The following is a 19,832-nucleotide window of genomic DNA, read 5'->3' as shown; positions in this document are numbered from 1 at the left end:
TCTTTCTGTTCCACCAAAACTACTTCTGTTTTCAGAGATCAGAGCTCTTTCCCTTGCACACTACCATACACACTTAGCTTCTGTAAATTCAGCTGTCAGTCTGTGTCCCACTTCCTCTGGCTTACCAAGCCCCCATCCCCTCCCATGTTCCCACCCGTGTTCCCATTAGTGGCCTTGACTGGCTTGCATCGGTGCTTCACCTGTATTGCAACCTCCAACGTGTTTTGCTCTCCTTTGCCCTCCTCCCACACAACTGGCAGAGCTCTAATGCTTCAGATGTTGGACATGGTGTTTTTGTCCCCAGAGGATTGGGACTTGGGCCACCGGCAGCCAGAAGGCCAAAGCTTGGATATTTACCTGGATGTGTTGTAATGCCTCATTCTGATGCCAGAAACATTTGAGTCCAGACTTCGTCTGAACCAATATTTACATGCATAATAACCCATGTGTGAAATGGTGGAATGCAGTTCCCCAGAATGAGTCGATAGGGCCAGCCACTGTGATGTTGACCACAAGCACTTGACCTAAGGAAGGCCGTTCTTTAGTCTCCTCCACCCCTTTAGAACTTGTGTTTCCCTTCCAAGTATTACTTCCTCAGCACATCGAGTGAGTCTCGTGCTGTCAACCTGGTATCCAGGATTTCAAAACTGCACTTTGGAACTTCTCTGTCCGAGGAGCCACTTAGATGACTAAGGTGGGACAGCAACATGAGCAACATGCTTGATTGTAATTTAGGATTATGGTTGTTGGAAGATGCTGACATTCACAAGACCAGAGAGGACTTCCCACAGCAAAGGCCTGTGCTCAACTGTGATGACAACACACCAGCAACTCACCTGGTAAGTGACTTAGTTCCAAACACACCCTGTGGAAGGCTGAGGTAGGAGTGCTATGGGCTCCATCTAAGATGTCAAGAGGAGCCTGATGCCATGGTAATCTACTCATTCTCCATCTACCCAGAGTCTGAAGAGGGGTTTGTGAGACCCGTGTGACACCACCTAACTTCAAGTACTTGCAGGAGAGTAGACTGCAGTGGTGGTTTTCTCCTCCTGCTTCACGTGTCCTGCTTCATGGGACCTCGGGGATGAGCACACTCTAGAAATGTGCTGCACTGGCAGATGGACCACACACAAATCAGCCTCTTGACTGGACATTCCTTTCTTAGATGCCTGTGAGCGATGCCAAAAGATCTGGGGCAGCTGGGCCTCGTTAACAGGATTGGTTTTATCATGTTTCTGACCTAGTTTATCAGGCCTACCTGTTCTGGGTTTAACTAGATGAAGGGTCTCTCAATCCATGGGGCATTTTCCCCAAAGCAGCTCAACTAGACTTCTCCAAAGGGACCATGGAGAAAAACATGAGAATCAACAGTCACCTGCATTGCTTGAGGAACTGAGGTGGGGAGGGGTGTGTGTGTGTGTGTGTGTGTGTGTGTGTGTGTGTGTGTGTGTGTACACTCCCAAGATTTGTCTAGACAAGTCCATCCTTCAGCATGGATAGTGCATAACACTTTGCTTAGGAGGTCTGTTGAAGCCTAAAACCACGAGGAAGTGGAATTCCTTGTGCTTGACTAGGGTCCTAGGACTTCCTGAGTGCATGGATTTGTATATATTAACTATGAGGTCTCCAAACCTGAGAGAGAGGGCCATATTCCCATTGGATAGATGGAGGCAGCCAGAAAGATCTGGCTGCAAGGCCCTATTCTCCACACTCCCTGAATTCTCTCCATAACCCTACACTGCATCAGATGCTCCTCATATACCAGCCCCGCTCCAGGGCTGAAGAAATGTTGAATTGCCTGGTAATAGATCCATTTCCACTTAGGTAGGAAGACATTCCTCTGACAGGCTGGCAACATTTCCCAGCCAGCTGTCCCTTTGTGAATCCTGTGAGGAGCATCCTCTGAAGGCAGATAATGTCTGGGCAATACTCACCAAGTTTAAGGCCCTGTGTTATGTCTTAGTATTGGTTTTCCAACAGTGAGACAGAGCAACTGTGCACAGACGAGGAGACCAAAACGTCAGGTGATTCTAGGGCTGTGGGTTTCTCCACAGTGCGCTGTGTCCACCCTGTGTTTCTCAGGGAGGCAGGTGGAAGACACTTCTACCTCCCGGCTGCTTTTGACAGGAGTGGAGAAGAGGCCAAAATAACTGATTGAACTAATTTGTTAGAAATAAAAGTTAAGGGTGGCAAGTTGGCTTAGCTGGTGAAAGTGCTTGCTGCCAAGCCTGAGGACCATAGTTCAATCCCTGAGACCCACGTGGTGAAAGGAGAGAACCAACTCCTTCTCACAAGTTGTCCTCTGACCTCCACATGTGCACTGTGTGACACCAGTGTACATGAAATAAGTAACACAAAAACATAATTAAAATGTAATACTTAGGGTGGCCTTGCACATGGGTGAGTGCAGGAAGTTACAGGACAACTTGTGGGAGCTGACTTTTCTACCATATGGGTCCCAGGGGTCAGACTCAAGCCATCAGTCTTGGTGGCAGGTACCCTTACCCAATGATCCATCTCCCGGCACCATTTTTGGTGATCGTAATAGGAAAAATTAAGTGAATGCAGTTCAAACCAAACCAAAGAAGGGTTCTTATTATGTATGGCATTAAGTTTTAAATTAGAATTGAAATTGAAAATAGAAACCACCTTCCCCAGCCCGCACCCCATTCGCCTAACCAAGAATGTATCACGCACAGGTATTTAGACTACGTGGCTGGGGGGCAGGTGTGTGTGGTGGGTGTCTGCAGCTGCCAGAAACCAGTTCACCTGCACCAGAACTGAGAAAGGAGAAGGGAGGGCATTCTGAAAACGCAGAAGCCAAAGCAGTTCCTGGAGTCGAGCACCTGTGGATTTTCATGCACTAAATATAGTGGAAGCTGTAGGTCTTATCGGTAAGTAAACACTACAGCAGGGCAGAGACCTCTCTGGAGCAGTCTTCACATTGATTGGCCCCCTGTGGGAAAGAATCAGTCTCTGAGTGACCCACTGGCAGCTTGACACACAGCTGTCTCTGCCACTTCTGCTACTCCAGGTTCCCATGCGAAAGAGGCCTCTGTGGTTCTTCCCTGGTCTCAGGGCAGTTGCATGTACCTATTGTCCCCGTGCCTAACATTCCCCTCCCCCACAACATTCAGATCGGTTTTCATGGCCTGCATAGGATCTGAGTGTGGACAGAAGTGGCCCTCCACCCTCCTCCCTCCTGTTCTGAAGGCATGCTTTTCAGCAGGATTATTTTCCATTATTACTGGAAGGAAAATGAGTCTTTGAATTTTGGATGCTGCTGAATCAGGAGAGGCCCCTCCTCCCATGTCAGGAATGTTAAACCCGAGGCTCCCTGCTGCAGCTCTCCCGACGTGTGCCCAAGGGACACTATTCTCTGAGTGCCTGGCAGGACCCAGCTGGGTGAAAGAGAATGCAGGTGAGGGTGGAGGTTGGGAGACAGACCCAGAGGAGCTTGGCAGCCTGGCGTTTAATCCCAGCATGCTCCTTGGCTGCTCTCCTGCTTTCAAGGTGGCCCCAGGCTCAGCTGTAGACAGTGGTGATGCCAATCTCAGCGTTACTAAGGATGAAACAGCTCAGATATATCTGTTACTTGATAGTCCTTCAGTGGTTCACAGTGTTCTTAGAGAGTTTAATTCTTGAGCCGCCTCTAAAGCACCGATACAGAAGTGCAGTGGGTTCCTGGGGTTCTGTTGGATGCCAGGAAGTCAGTGTTAATACTCGCTATGATTTCCTGAGACTTAGTGTTAAGGGCCTACTCTCTCTTCTCCACACCCCCATGCCCCCTAACCCCCACCCTTAACAGAAGAAGAATCATGGATCAGAGATGGTGAGCAAAATGCCATAGACCTCACGGCTCCCTTGGCTGATATTTCATACCCAAAGCCAAGGTGGTATGGACCAGGCGTAGCTGCTGAGCTGGAGGCCATGGGCACCAGCTCTGTCTTGGCAGGCTGCCTCTTGCCCATTGGCCCGTGGGTTGTAATCTCATCATATTCTCTTTAGCCTCTCTCTTGCCAGCTCACAGTTCCTGAGAACTTTGATCCTAGTTCCTCAACCCCTGTGCTGGGGGTCAGTGGAGTATGGCAGACCCAGTTTGGCCCGCAGAGAACTCGTCACACAATGGAGCTGTTTTGTGCTTTCACCAAACCACTTCCCTGTACTGGGAATTAGAATCCACACTTTGCAAAAAGCCTAGAAGCCTCCTGCCCGAGCATGGCAGGCCCTTTTGTCAATGTGTGACCTGCTGGTTTTGCTGGGGTGTGCACATTTCTGCTGTAATGGCAAACAAAGAGGACTCTGCATGGCAGGGGCGTGGCCTCCCTCCAAACTGCTGTTTCAGATGCCCCTCTGCTGCTAGACCCAGAGCACCTGCTAGCTGCCCCAGCAGGGGGTGGGGTGGGTGGGGGCTGCCCCCCTCCCTAGCAAGGCTGTGTTGTTGTTCCTGCTCCCCACCCTGAAGGAATTAGTAACTTGGAGTAAAGCCAACAGTCCTAGGCCAGTGGCAAAGGGCAGGTAGAGAGATGCTGCCCCGCAGTGTGGGATGACGGCCTGTCTGACTCCACCTCTCTGGAAACTAATGTGATAAGTAATCTATTATAGCTTTTAGGAAGACTTCTCTAGATTAAGGCTCAGGCAAACATTTTCTACAAAGGGCTTGAATAGCCACGATTTCAGGCGTTGTAAGCCGTGGGATCTCCACACAGCCATCCCATCTGGCTGTTATGTCATGAAAGCCTCCAGGGATAACATGAAATGGGTTCAGCGGTGTCCTGATAAAACATTATCTGTCTACAATAGACTTTAAGTTTCATGTATTGTGCAATATTCATTTGTTCTCCCCTACCACCACTTAAAACTCACTCTTGGTGACAGGTGGGGCACCAACAGATGGTAGGACAACCTGTCCCACAGCTACAGTTTGCCAACCCATGTTTAAATGATAAGTCTTGGGGTCAGCAAGATGGCTCAATGGGTAAAGGTGCTTGCTGCCAAGCCTAATGACCTGAGTCATTAGGACTCACACAATAGGAGAGGAACTACTTCCCTAAGCTGTTCTCCCGTATCCACGTGTATATGCACGTGCTCCTGCACACCCCGACATACAAAGAAAAAGTCATCTTGAAAACATTTTCAATAGGCTTCTCCACAATGAGACGCCTCTCCTGTTTCTCCTCATCTTCACCCTGCCTCTTACCAAGCTAGAACACAAGTTGCCATTCCCATTCCCCGCACACTATCTGCCCCTGCCCTCTGCCTTCTCAGAGTCTGGCATGGGTACCTGTTGTAGGTGCTAGCATGTATGTATAGCTCTGAGGTTGGTTGGTGAGGTCCCAACTATACTGGCACACCGCCTTCTGTCCCTAGTGGTCCTCTTGGCCTACCTTCTGTTATGTCTGTCAGTGATGGATGACATTGAAGGTCAATTTGACAAGATCTGCCTACACCTAGGAGATAAGCCTTTGGGCATGCCTGGTGAGGGCTTCTCTAGTCTAGACTAGATTGATTGACGAGGTAAATTTGCCCTGAATGTGGGCAGTACCATTCTTATGGCTGGGGTCTAGACTACATAAAAGGAATTCATGTTCTCTGCTCCTGATCTAGGGCGGCCAGTAGTCTATGTATACCTTCCCCACCATGATGGTTCCTCAGGAACTATGAGCTGAAATAGACCCTTGTCTTCCTTAGATTGAGGTTTGGTTTTGTGTATGTGCAGGCATGGGCGCATGCAGGTGTGTGGTCACAGCATGGAGACGAGTAATTAATAAAGTCCCACCTAGCTGAGAAAGTTCCTTTTCCATCAGGGTTTCAACCTCTCTGTGTTCTCTGAAAGTGTGAATTCTGTCCAAGTCCTTTGCTCAGTACTTGCCTGGCTTGCATGAAGCCCTGGATTCAGTCTCCCAACTCTTCAAAAAAGCAAGCAGAAGTGGTGCATGCACTTGCAGTCGGAACACCTGGGAGGTGGAGGCAGGAGGATCAGGAGTTCAAGACCATCCCCAGTCACATACAGAGGCCAGCCTAGAATGCATGAGACCTTTTCTCAAATGAATGAAGGAAGGAAGGAAGGAAGGAAGGAAGGAAGGAAGGAAGGAAGGAAGAAAAAAGGAAAAAAGGGAAGATTACAATTCCTAGCAGTCTGGCTCAGTTCCTTAGAGCTCTGTTCACAGTTCCTATGGGCTTCCAAATACACCTGTCACTGTTGAGTCAAATGGATCCTCCTGTCCCCTGGCTGTAGGGTTCCACAGTGCTCCCCCAGGGCTGAGGTGAACTCTTTGTTTCAGAATCCTGGACCACAGCCTGCTTCTCTCAGGGACCCTGGGACTATAGCTGAGCCTCAAAGAGTTACAACTGCCTGGACCTCAAAGCCGGCCCCTCTAGAAGCTTCTGCTGGCCTGACTCACTTTCTAGACCCAAGAGCTCAGTCTCTGCCTCTGTGTCAACTGCACTAGTTGTCAAAGGTTGGAGAAGTGCAGGCCAGACATGGTTGAGATGCATGGAGGGTCACATATGGACTCTCAGTTTCAGCTCACCCCTAAGGAATCTGAAAACCAACAAACCAAGGGGACAGCGTAGAACAAACTCAGGGCAGGTTTACAGACTCAAGGGTTAAGATGAAGGAGGGCTGCAAGGAGAGAGAGCCCCATCTCTACTCCTCCTACGAGCTTAGTTCAAGAGGGTGCTAGCTATGAAAAGAATAGGGAAGAAGTCCCCACTGCCCACAGGACAGAAAGCACAGAATCCCACCAGACAGACCGCTGTGAGCGCTCAGCTTCCCCTGGGATTCTCTCCTGCTCCACAGGGAACAGATGTTAAATCCTGGCTGGCTGAGCAGACTTGGACTTCGCACTGTCATTTCCTGACCCTGTGACCCTTGGCCAGTGTCTTCTTTTCTTCTGCTGTACAAATGGAGATGCTTCCGCGAAATGGTTTGTACAAGAATTAAAGACCTCAGTGCTAAGTAAACGGTTAGTAAATGCTTGTGTGTGTACCTGCCGTGCCCACGCAGGTGTGTATATTTAAACAAGGCAACCCTTTACTGCGGGCACGGCTATCATTTGGGCCTTAGAATGTCTGATTAGAGTCTCTTGAAATACTGATCTTAAAGGTTCGGATTCTTCAGACCTTAGCCTTGGGTTGTGAATCAGTAGGTCTGGCAGTGGGCAGAGACTCAGGCCTGAAACATTCTGTTTCTCTGCATCACAGAGAGTTGGAGTCTCCAGCCAATAGAAGACAGGTGTCCAGCCTTGGAAACTGCATTCCAGGGAACTGAACCAAAGCAACAACAACAACAACAACACCAACACCAACAACAACAACGCTTGATGGTGTCAATGGAAAAGGTGACAGGAGCATCAGGCGAGCTCATGTCTACACTTGACATTGGTGTGTCCTTTAAAAGGCTGCCTGCCCATATGGATTCAGTAAGAGAAAGAACCTGGCCATATCATTGCTTTGGCAACAAGCTCCGAGTGTGGCGAGACCTGATTTTTGTTCTTTTCATCTAGTGTGGACTATAGTTAGTGTGTGACCTTTTCATTTCATACTTTTCCCCTTTGTTTGAGGTGTGTTTGTTTCCGAATGGTTAAAATCAATCAATCAATCAATCAATCAATCAATCAATCAAACAAACAAACAGTCATCAAGAGGATATTTGAAACAGTTTGTAGAACAAACCTAGGTTAAACACTGACACCTGCCCAGAGGGTCAACAGGAAAAGTTTTTTTCACTTCCCTGAGTGGGGTGAGATCCAAAATCTTGAAGGATTCACTCTGGAAGGAGACTCTAACAGGAGGAGCATGTGGACAAGCAGGTCTTCCTTCTAGAAGCCCCTGGGCCCCCACTTGAGCAGCCAAGGTGCCTGAGAACCAGGTCTGGGTAGGTTTGCCTGGGGTAGGTTTGCCTGGGGTAGGTTTGCCTAGGGTAGGTTTGCCTGGGGTAGGTTTGCCTGGGGTAGGTTTGCCTAGGGTAGGTCTGAGTGTGCAGAGCAGCTGAACCAAGCTGGATGCTTTAATGAGATAGGCGCTACATTAAAAAAACAACAACAAAAAAACAAAAAACAAAAAAACAAAGGGGAGATAAATGTAGAAAGAACAAGAACTACAAACATAACAATAGAGTGCTGGCTCTGTGTGACCAGATCCTTCTCGCTCCAGTTCAGGGTGGCTAAAAGGGCTGGGGCACTGGAGGGACTCACAATGAGTCACCGCTGCTCCAAATCCATGCCCTTGACCTCTTGACCCTCCGGTGCATCCGGGAATCTGGGGGCAGACTCCCTGTTATCTTCATCCATGACCCTCCATTGTTTTTGTTTTTCTATCTGTTGAGAGCCTTCCTGCCCCATCCTTTGCTTACACTGCCACTTCCTGGTGGGCCAGTAAGCCAGGGCATTCATAAACCAATGGAGGCCATCTGTGAGGAGTCTTGTCCCTCATGGGTTCCTAATAGCTTGCACTGTGTCCTTCTCTCCTCAGACTGAAGCCCCATTCAAGTCACCTGCTGCTAGAAACCTTCCGGTGCTCCTTCATGCCTGTGGAATAGGCTCACAATCCTTCATGCTCAGCCTCAAATCACCTTTGGGACTAAACTCCCACTCCTGCATCCTCACCCCCAAACCCACCACAGCTTCCAGGCTGCTGAGGAGAGCATGTTGGTTGTGTATTACTGTTTCCTATTATTTTAATGAAATTCCTAGAACTGGATATTTTATAACAAAAAAGGGTTTACTTAGCTCATAGTTCCCCAAGGTCAAGGGTGTGGCATCAACTGATATCAGAATGGCATAGCACAGGGCAGGAAGCCAGGGCATAGCAGGGTCTTGGGAAAGTTCTGCTAATCACTTCCAAGGGTGATCCCTCCAAAGACCTGACTCCCTCTTTCTAGACCCTACTTCTTAGAGATCAAACGACCTTGTACCACTGCAGCAGAGACCAAGTTTGCAGCATATGTATCTTTGAGGGTCGCTGCGGTGGTTGGAATAGGTGTGGACCTCCTAGACACATGTATTTGAAAGCTTGGCCTATGGGAAGTGACCCACTAGACGGTGTAGCCTTGTTAGAGTAGATGTGGCCTTGATGAAGGAAGTGTGTCACTGTGGGGGTGGGCTTTTAGGTCTCTTATGCTCAAGCTCTGCTCAATGTGGAACTCAGTTTCTCCTTGCTACCTGTGGATCAACGTGTAGAACTCGTCTTCAGCACCATGTCTGCCTTCGCACCGCCAAGCTTTCTGCTATGATAATGGGCCAATCCTCTGAAACCGTTAGCCAGCCCCAATTATATGTTTTCTTTTATAAGAGTTGCCTTGGTCATGGTGTCTTTTCACAGCAATAAAACCCTAACTCAGTTGCTCGCAAACCCTCACTTTATATTCAGCCATATTTCGTGTCATATAGCATACAGGTAGGCACTGGTGATAAACATACTAGGAGATCATGTTTGCTGCAGTCTGAATGTGTCCCCAGAGTTCCTGTGTTGGAAACCTTATCACCAGTACAACAGTATGAGGAGGCAGGTGTTCTCAGAGATGGCCAGAGTATGATGAGCTTGCCCTCATGAGTGGACCAGTATCATCACAGGAGTGGGTGGATTTATTATAAACCTGAATTTGGTCTCCTCTTGCCCTCCTGCCCTCCACCACACAATGATGCCACAGAAAAGACTTTGCCAACGTCTATATCATGCTCTCGGTGTACCTGTCCTCCAGAGCTATGAGCCAAGTATCTTTATATTGTTCGTTGTAAATTATCTAGTCCCAGATAATCTGTTTCAGCAACAGACAATGGACCCAGTCTCCTGTTCTGGTGCACACAGCCTTGTAGGTCCTTGGTCTTCACCAGGTGTCAAAGTCCTCATGTGCAAAATGCATCTATTGATCAGCCCATCTGCAGAGGCCTTGCCCACTGATTCCAGCCTATCCTGTTGACACAGCTGCCTTTGTGATTCAGAAGAGCTGTGGGGGAATCAGTTGGTCAGAAGAAGAGGGAATGTAGAATGCTTGCTCATGTAAAAGATAGGCAAGAGCCTAAAATCTTCCTTTGAGCAAAGGCTTCTCATAAGGGAGAAATCCGTAACACTCTCCAAGAAGCAACAAAGAGTGCTTTACCTTGTGCTTGAGAGGACCGCCGTGGTAGGTGCTGGAGACCCAAAGATGGACAGGCAACAGTCCCTGCTCAGCAAAGCTCCAAGACAACTAGGAAATATAAAGATACCCAAGTGTGGTTGCATGAGTAAGTATAGTTGTGAAATACATTTAGAATCTCACTGGAAAACTCCTCATGAGACGGGGTTCTTGGAGCTGTGTATGGAGGAACGAGTCTGACTTGGAGACAACAGGAAGCTGTTGAGCAGTCAAATGCCCAATCAAGGTTTGAGTTTTGGAAAGATGACCATGATAGCCATATAATGAAGGATGGGGCAGAGGTGAGGCTGGAGCAGGGAGGACAGATAGGATGTGGCCATGATGAATCATCCAGCCAACTCATTCTGAGGTCCCGCCGGCCTACACAGGACAATTACAGAGCCCCTGAGAAATCAGGGCATCACAGAAAAGGAATTGTTCTGTAGACTCAGGTATGTGGAACTTTGTTTTTTGAGACAGGGTTTCTCTTTGTAGCCCAGGCTGTCCTGGAACTCAATCTATGGACCAGGATTGCCTTGAACTCAGAGATCTGCCTGCTTCTGTCTCCCAAGTACTGGGATTACAGGCGTGCACCACCACCATCGGGCAACACTTGGGTGTTTTCATGAGTCATTGTAGTTTGTCTGTGGAAATACTCTCTCCTCTAGTCTTAGTTTACTGATTTTCTTCACCCCACCCCTCCCAAAGTGCTATGGGTCACTCCAGCCTCAGGGTCTCCCTTTGCACTAAAAGTCTAGGCTACAGGTCATTTTCCTTTAGCTCATTGACGCACGTCCTCCCCGCTCCTCCTCCTCCGCACCCCACTCTCTCAAAGCTGTTGTGAAGTTTGACATTACACTGACTTTTCTCCCTCATACCTGTCCTTCGAGAGCCTTCCATGACCAAGTGTCCTGCCCTGAGTGTTTGTCTGTTGTACCTGTGTGCTGCGTTCATCTATCTGACTGTGTCTGTCAGAGTTTAAAACAACTGTGTGACAGGTCCTTCACGGGCCATTTAAACCTGAAAATCAGGGCCTTTGGTTATGAGAAATGCTGCCCCGTCCTTTAAAACAACATTTCCCATTTGAAATGCAAATAAATGAAAAAATATCCAATAAAAAATAACATCTCCCTTCCACTTAGTGGATTTTGATTACTTAGATGGTGAGGCTCTAGGCTAATTCTCTCCTGTCTCTGGTTTTGAATCAGAAGTGTTATCTCTGCCTCTATCCCACCCCCTACTTTCTCTCTAGTTTGCTGAATGACTTTCTGAACAAACCTTCTGAATTTTCTGTTGAATGTTAATTTTTGCTCAGAATTTTGTTGTTGTTGTTGTTTTTCTTTTTTGTTTGTTCGTTTTTAAAGACAGGGTTTCTCTGTGTAGCCCTGGCTGTCCTGAAACTCACTCTGTAGATCTGTCTGACTTCCAACTCAGAGATCCACCTGCCTCTGCTACCCAAGTGCTGGGATTAAAGGTGTGCACCACCACTGCCAAGCCTTGATTAGGACTTTTTAACTTCTAAAGTCCTTTTAAAAAATACTTTTTGTTTTGCTTCATGTTCCTATTTCACAGACTCAGTATCTCTCCTTTCTGTCTGTAAATGTAGGATGTCATACAGGTGAAGGCAGGTACAAGGTAGAACAAGGCCTGTCATTGGATGAGAAGGAAGGATGGGCGGGAGAAAAGTTTGAGGGAAGAGGCGGAGACTAGAATGGGAAGAGGAAGCTGCCGAGAGAACATGGAGGCTGATGCTAACCTTTACAGGTTGTTATGAATGTTCTTAAGGGATGAATGTGTATAAGGCTTTGTGTGTCTAGGTGGGCAATTATATCTTATCAATTGGATCAGAGGTTGTTGTGTTGTGTGTTCTTTTTTGTGGTGATTTAAGTTTAAGAGAGTATGTGGCGGCTGGGACACTAAGCTGCCACGGAATTGGGATGTATCCTTCTGGCATGGTGGCAACCTCCTTGGGAACTGGATGGGTAGAGAGATTGCTGCCAGGCTCAGAGAGAAGCCTTTGGCAGTGTGATATGGGATGGAGCAGAGCAGGTGAGACGCTTTGCTGACTGAGATGAAGATGTCTACCAGATATCTTGGGGCACTACAGTGCAGGGTAAAAGACGGCTTGTTTTTATTATTTTACAGCAACATATAAATATTATTTATAAGTTTTTATAGGGGGCTGGAGAGAGAATGCGGTGGTTAGGAACACTTTCTGGGGACCTGGTTTGATTCCAAGGGCCCACGTGGCAACTTACAACTGCCTACCACTCTAGTTCCAGGAGACCCAATGCCCTCTTCTGGCCTTCATAGACGTCAGGTACACATGTGGTGCACATGCACACAGACAGACAAAACGCCTCTACACACAGAATAATAAAATAAAAACTATAAAATAAACTACTAAAGTTAAAGTTTCTGTGGAATTTTCTTACGCTCTTGTCCCTCGTGTTGCTTCTCTGTGTGTTTTATCCCTTTTTCGTCCTAAGTCTTTCTTCCAAAGGTGGGCAATCCTTGCTGCTTTAGAATGAGTTACTTGAATATTAATTAGGAGCTCATGTCAGCTTGTGGGCTCTTTTTCTGTTCTCAGCCATGCTTCGTGAGGCTCTCCCTGGTGTAGATATCTGTAGGCACTTCCTCCTGGCTGGTTCACTTTCTCAGCATCAGTCTTAGCTATATATCTATCTGGTTGCACAAGACCAACTCACAGAGAGGTGTGTCAGCTTGTATTTCACTTCCAGAAGAAAAAGTCTTGGCCATCCATTTATCATCCTCATTATTATTGTTGTTGTTGTTGTTATTATTATTATTATTATTATTATTATTATTATTATTACTGTTGTTAGTTATAGTGGTGGTGGTGGTGGTGGTGGTGGTGGTGGTTGTGGTGGTGGCAGAGGTGGTGGTGGTCATGGCGGTGGTGGCGGTAGTGGTGGTAGCAGTGGAGGTGGCAGTGATGGTGTTGGGGGTGGGGGTGGTGGTGGCAGTGGTGGCGGCGGTAGTGATGGTATATTGTTAGTCACTCCAAAGCCTTTCCAGCTTTCTTTCTGCACTAAACACCCCTCCCCCAACCTTGGTGGGGCAGGAACAGTTGTCCTACAAGGCATGCTTAGGCATAGGGTTGCTCTTATGGTCACTCCTCATGGTTGGAACCACTGGCTTTCTACTGCCCAGTATTCTCACTTTTAGACACGCCTGGTACTTGTGATTCCTGCGCCTTTCTGAGGCTCTGAAATTCATCCTGCTGGCTTCTTAGGCATTTCTCCCCTTCCCAGCTTTGATTTTAATGTCCCCGATATGTTAATCGACTGCCACTCACACAGCTGCACGGCTTCTGACGGCCCATGCATCACTCTCGGAGCTGCTGGCCCTATTCTGGATGTTATTACGGATATTTATCTTTTTAATTCATGTTCTGCCATTTCTTCTGGGATCAAGGCAGAGGCAGTAGCAGCATTTCCAAACTGGTGTCTTTCACTTGTCAGTGTGTATTTAGGATTCCTCTGTGTCTTTTGTCACCTCTGAATATGTTACCATTGATGCGTTTACTTGTAGCCACACATCTTGATTTCTTCCAAGTTTTAATTATGACAAACAAAGCTGACCTGAATACTCATCTGTGGGCAAGAGCGTTCTGTTCGCTGCAGAGTCTTACAGAGTCTTACAGAGTCTTACAGAGTGTGAGGACACCTTCCAGGATGGCAACACCAGGTTGCACTCCCAACAGCACCGAATGAGGGTCTCCATGACTCACATCCAATTGATGTCACTGGTATTCTAGAACAGTTCTTAAATGCTCTTCTGTGTTGGTTGGTTGGTTTCAGACAAGGTCTCTCTCTGTAGCCATGGCTGTCCTGGAACACACTCTATAGATCAGGCTGGCCTCAAACTCACAGAGATCTGCCTGCCTCTGCCTCCCAAGTACTGGGATTAAAGCTGAGTTCTAATTCTCCCGTTGTGTCCGTTCTGCATCTGCTGCAGCCAGCCGTGCTTCTTGCTCTGAGTTATATCTTCCCACCATTTGATAGACCTGATAAATTATTACATTACAGATGTTGTGAATTTTTTCCTCACTGGGTATCTTTGCCTGTTTGTAAGTACTGCTGACCTTTGTTCAGGATGTGGTGACTTGGAAGGAGACTGACATCTGTTACGTGAACAGAACAACATTCAGTGTCCTCTGGTCTTGGGGCTCTTCTGAGGGCTTTACACAGTGCCCCAGGTTTTTCTGCTTTGTCTGGTGGGAGTAGAAACAGCCTTTGTGGAACATGAGGCACTGCCCTCTAACCCTTTAGTGAGACTCTTGCCCTCCTTGGTTACTGCCTTACATCATTGCTCAGCTAAAGGATCTAGAAGACTGCCTGCAGCTCTCTGCAGTGCCCTCTCAGAAATGTTCTCTGGTAACACCACCCTGCAGAGACCTCAGACTTGACCTCCTCAGATGCCTAGCTCATCTCTGCCCTCCATTCTGTCCACCCAGAGTAGAGAGCACAGGGCTCTCCTTTGCCTCCCCACTCAGGAATGAGTGTTGCCTGGATATCCCTTCCTAAGACTGTGACCCAACAAGGTGTTGGGTCTGCCTTGGGGAAGATGAACAGTAGAATGGGCTGGGAGGTAGAGAGGTATGGAACCATTGGGAAAGCAACCACAGCATTGGTGCTGTTTACATTATTAAAATCCACTCTATTTTTCTTACTTAAAAACCACTTTAGGCTGGAGAGGTGGCTCGGTGGTTACGAGCATGGGGCGCTCTTCCGGAAGACCTAGGTTCTATTGCCGGCACGCTCATGGCAGCTCACAGCCATCTGTAACTTCAGTTCCAGGGGATTTGACGCCCTCTTCTGACCTCCACAGGTACCAGGAATAACTGTGATGCACAGACATACGTGGCGGCAAACCCTTATATTCATGAAATAAAAATAAAAATAAAATTTAAAAATCTTTATGTTTGCCACTCATCGTCATTGTCGTCATCGTCGCTTCTTTCTTCTTCTTCTTCTTCTTCTTCTTCTTCTTCTTCTTCTTCTTCTTCTTCTTCTTCTTCTTCTTCTTCTTCTTCTTCTTCTTCTCTTCTTCTTCCTCTTCCTCTTCCTCTTCCTCTTCCTCCTCCTCCTCCTCCTCCTCCTCCTCCTCCTCCTCCTCCTCCTCCTCCTCCTCCTCCTCCTCCTCCTCTTCTTCTTCTTCTTCTTCTTCTTCTTCTTCTTCTTCTTCTTCTTCTTCTTCTTCTTCTTCTTCGTCTTTAAAACCTGGGGAAGATAAAAGCTGCAAGGTTAGGCATCTGCCTGGAGTTTAAGAAAGGCCAGGAGTGCAGTGACTCCCTGGCTGTGTACCTCTCTCTGCTCCCCCACTGCGTCTGGTCCATACTGCTGCTGGATCATCCTATGGCACAAGGATGGAGGCTGGTTTCTCTCACACCCAAAGCTAAGCCCGTTGAGCACCAGCACTTTAAGAACTCATCTTCATGTTAGTATTCGTCTCAAAGTCTACAGCACAATTCCATACCTTGCTTAGTAAACAAAGTAAATGGCCACGGCCACCACTAAAAACACACACAGGCACTGGCATGATTCTAAGTGCTTTAAGTGAGTCGATTTACTAAATTCTCACCAACAACCCGTGAAATATTTGCAAGTGTTATCAACATGTAGTTAAGAATTAATGTAAGGCTTTTTATCAACGTAGTTGATGAAGAAACACACCTGAGATTAAGAATCTGTGTAAGGCAATATAAATTTTTATCTTCTTGGCAATGATAGAACCAGGGTTCTGAGCTATTAAACCACACCCAGCCATGGATGAGACATGGAAGGAATCTGACAGCTGAACCTAGATTCCCCTTAGAGTTAGGGTCTTTGTGTTCATAGTTGGGCTCCGGCTGGCTGCAATTGGTCTATATGAGAGCCCATGGGGAAGCAAATTCTGGAGGTGCTGCTAGGAGAGAGAGGACAAGGTGGGTAGACCTGGGCGAAGTAGGAACAAGTGGGGGAAGGGATGGTAGGTGGTAGAGCATGTTGGGGTGCATGGATGTGAGCACCTCAGAATGGAGCAATGGGGATTGAATGTAACCCCTCAGACTTGAGTTCACCTGTACTGAAATGGTAATCCTTAGAGTTACCCAACCCCATCACGTGTTAACTAACACATCAGTGAAGCAGAGGAAAATGGAAACATCTGGAAGTAACTGGCTCAAATGTGTGCGCAAAGTGCTTAGCTGAACGCCTGGAATGTAGCAGACTTGTAAATTCAGTAAATGGTCTTAGTTGCTTCTAATGGCAAATTGCTGAAGTGAAGCCAAGAGGCACACTTGTCCCTGGTTATATAATCTGTCCTGTCCAGGAATTTGAATTGAATCTCAGAGCCATTCAATGGGCAGCTCCCCTCTCCTCCCTCCATAGAAGCCTTGTTTTCTGAGAGGAGAACCTCTGGTGCTGACTGGAGAGTGAGCCTCCCTCCCCATTTCTACCTCATTGGGAGGTTTCACTGAGCACAGCCCTGTCCTTTCTGACTCCCTGGGTCTTCCTTTGCTGAGCTTACTTCCAGGCAGTCATGTGATGGTCCTCACTGTGTCCAGGTCAGGTAGCCTGAACATTGGTGGCCTTTGCCAGCCACTCTGGGAGCCAGAGGTCTGAAGGGAGGCCAGAGGTCCTGAATTGGAGCCTACCAGAGACAGTGGCAGACGAGTATGGAACAGAGTGTTAGACCTGGCAGCAAGTGGTACTGCTCTGTAGAATCTACTCTGTCACAGCTGTGGACCCTGGACAGCACCAACAGCTGAGATTCACCTCCTTGAAGCCTTGCTTCCCAAAGGAGACCATGGATGAGTCAGGGACACTGGAGTTGGTCCACATGACCAAGGATACAACACTTTTCTGGGCACAGAGGTAGGGAGGGGAGAATTAGAAAGATGAGGAGAAGAAAGCAGAGCACAGGGCTTAATTAAGGGTCTTGGATCCAAACAGAAGCCCGAGGAACACTGGTTTAGTGACTAATCTGCAGTAGAGAATTTACAAAGAAAAGAATTGTCACTATGCTTAAATAGTCTATGTATTAATTAAGGGGAAATGATCCTGAAGGATTTTCTACGCTCTTCCTTCAGCATTAAACCCATTTGCTACGTGAAGTCTTTGGCTGTGGATGCACCCAGCAGACAGAGCAGAGTAGCTGTGTTCTGACTGGAGGAGGCCCTGGTATCCTCCGCAGTCTGATGTTGTTCCTGTAGGAAGCCCTACGGCTAGGAACCCCAAGCCTTGGACTTTGAATTCACCACCCAAAAATGTGAGGAAGGTGAATTGCAGTTAAATGGCCAAGGGAAGAAGAGAGCCTCGTACACTTATGTCCCAGAATGCAATTCACGCTCCACTGCTGAGTTCTCACTAACTCTGCACTGGGAAATCCAAATGAATGAACACTTAAAAAGTAATTTTGAATGCATTAGATGAGAAGTTCCTTCATTTTTCTTCATTTATATCTGGAAATTTCATTTAATTTTGGAGAGTTTCATTAGAATCTGGTTCTGAAATGATTCCAGAGCCCATTCCAAATCCCTTTCCCCCCTTTATTATTTTTTGAGGGTTTGTACATGTGCTTATGCCCCAGTGTGCTTATGGAGGTCAGAGGACAGCCTGCAGGAGTGAGTGATCTCTGTCCACCTCGTGGGTCCCAGGGATTGAACACAAGTTGTCAGGTTTGAGTCAAGCATCTTTACCCTTTGAGCTAGCTCATCAATCCAGGTATAGCCCAGGCTGGTCTCAAATTGATGATCCTCCTGCCTCTACTTCTTCAGCTATTTATTCAAAGGTAGTAGAGATGGGAGAGGAGCTATGCAGGCTGGCTCTCAAGTGACTTAACCCCAGGTTCTTACAAAGCCTTGGAAGCTAGCAGTGCTGGGATCTGAAGAGGGGATGCATAGTGGCTAGCCAGGCCCGTCATATTGTGTGGACAATAGAGTTGGGATGAGGAGACTGTCCAGTGACCTCTTCACTCTCTCCAGAGTTCTGAGGAACCTGGTGCAAATCCAGCCCTGCCCTCCCCCAAGGAAGATGCACACACAGAGTACGTTGTATGCATTTGTGACATTCGGGGCTGTTCAACCCTTCTGAGGCTCTCAGAGTACCTCCACAGAGTAAAGGATTTTGTACCTGCTTGAGGGTTCCTCACCACTAACCCTTGTAGTGGAAGGGAGGGGGCAGGAAACAGACTTGTTCAGTGGTTCTGTTCTCTTGGCCTTTCTAAAGTCACAAATATGGTATAGTGCAGGCCCATTGTGAGCCCAGGTGTCTGTTGGTGTTGGTCTCCCATGAATTCCTCGTGAGATTGTCTAGATAAGCTTGCTCTAAACCCTCTGCCTTTGGGAAGTTCTAAGCCTTCTCAATAGTTGGCTGTTTTGAGTTACCTATTGTGATTAAGTCTTGTCCTATGACCCTGAATCCACGGATTTTGCTCATGTAATGGTTGAGCTTGAGTCCTGAGTCTTCTCCTCAACTCCCAAAGCTCTTTTTAAGCCTCTTCCACAAATTGGTCTAAATTGTGCACGGCATAACATTAAATATAGACTTGATGGAAAGTTTATAGGAGAGACTGTCACAGTGATCAAGGTGACCAAAGTTACATTTGAGCCCCCAGCCTCTCATCCCCGCCCCCAACTCTGTTCTAAACTAGACATCCCATCAACAATGCACAGAACTTCAAGCTGAACATCCTCTCCACCGGGGATTGCTTCCTGCCTGTCATCTCTGCCCCCTCTGTGGTCCCCAGCACTGGCCCATCCGTGGCCAGGCCTGTCCCCTTTGTCCTTCCTACTTGCATATCCAAATTCTCCTTGGCTCTGATTATGAGCACGACAAAAGGCCTTTCATTCACTCAGGACTGCTCTTCTTGGAAGGCAGATCTCCTCACATACAGAAATGTCATATAATCCCACGCTGGAAGAGAGGCACCAGGGATAGCAAAACCATGTCTTTTGCTCCAGACAGTTACATAGCTCCTTGGTTAAGAAAGTATGCTATGTTGATCAGGGTATGCAGTTGGCACATATTTTTCCTACCCATACGAACCAATAGGTCCTTGGCCTACAATGATAAATAGGCTATGGAGAGAGGAGTGAGTAGTGAGTGTGAGCCACAGCACAGGAAGCCACAGGACCCTGTCTTTGGTGCAGCAAGGACAAACTCCCGGCAAACTCCCAGAGGAGGAATCAAACCAGAAGACTTCCTTGAAGAGGTGTCATTTCAGCTAGACCGAGGCCAAGACAGGGGTGTAGGCACTCCCAACTGTAAACAAACAAACAATGAACAAAAATACAAGGGAATGATAGAGAAGTTGTTATCCGGAGGTATGCATAAGAGAGACCAGTTAGGTGGACTGGCCCAGAGGATTTGGGGGAAGTGTGGTACCTCTACTGTATGCATATGCGTACAGCATGAACAGGCTCAACTCCATTTCTTCAAGCTGAAAGGTCAGTGAGTGTTTTTGTTTCCTATGGCATGTGACAAGTTAGTGTAAACTTGATTTACTGCGTCACAGATCCTGGTGGTTGGATCCAGAGCAGGGCTGAGCGGACTGTTGCAGGGTCTCGGCAGGGCTGGAGAGTTCACTTACAGCTTTGCTGTGTGAAATCCCTGTGTCAGCTCACTGGCACAACCTTTTGCAGAGTCCAGCACCTTGTGGCTGTTGGGCTGAGAGCCAGCCGTGTCTAACAAGCAGAGAGTGCTCTTTG

The 19,832-nt window shown here is 47.5% G+C and overlaps 1 long non-coding RNA gene across 3 annotated transcripts; it reads left to right on the top strand.

Moving 5' to 3' along the window:
* The first annotated feature begins 458 nt into the window (after positions 1-458).
* Positions 459-9,351, top strand: LOC147996450 (uncharacterized). Of its 3 annotated transcripts, none has more exons than XR_015672358.1 (4): positions 459-839; positions 6,803-6,929; positions 7,207-7,879; positions 8,476-9,351. It is a non-coding gene; the product is annotated as an uncharacterized LOC147996450 (long non-coding RNA). The 3 variants fall into 3 exon arrangements; XR_015672359.1 differs by lacking the exon at positions 8,476-9,351 and adding an exon at positions 2,700-2,894 and having other exon boundaries at positions 736-839; positions 7,207-8,033; XR_015672357.1 differs by lacking the exon at positions 8,476-9,351 and having other exon boundaries at positions 7,207-8,033.
* Positions 9,352-19,832: the final 10,481 nt, after the last annotated feature.

The sequence above is a fragment of the Rattus norvegicus genome, chromosome 2, assembly GCF_021556685.1.
Source record: "Rattus norvegicus strain SHRSP/BbbUtx chromosome 2, alternate assembly SHRSP_T2T, whole genome shotgun sequence".
NCBI classification, from domain to species: Eukaryota; Metazoa; Chordata; class Mammalia; order Rodentia; family Muridae; genus Rattus; species Rattus norvegicus.
This window is presented reverse-complemented; position numbering and strand designations above follow the sequence as displayed.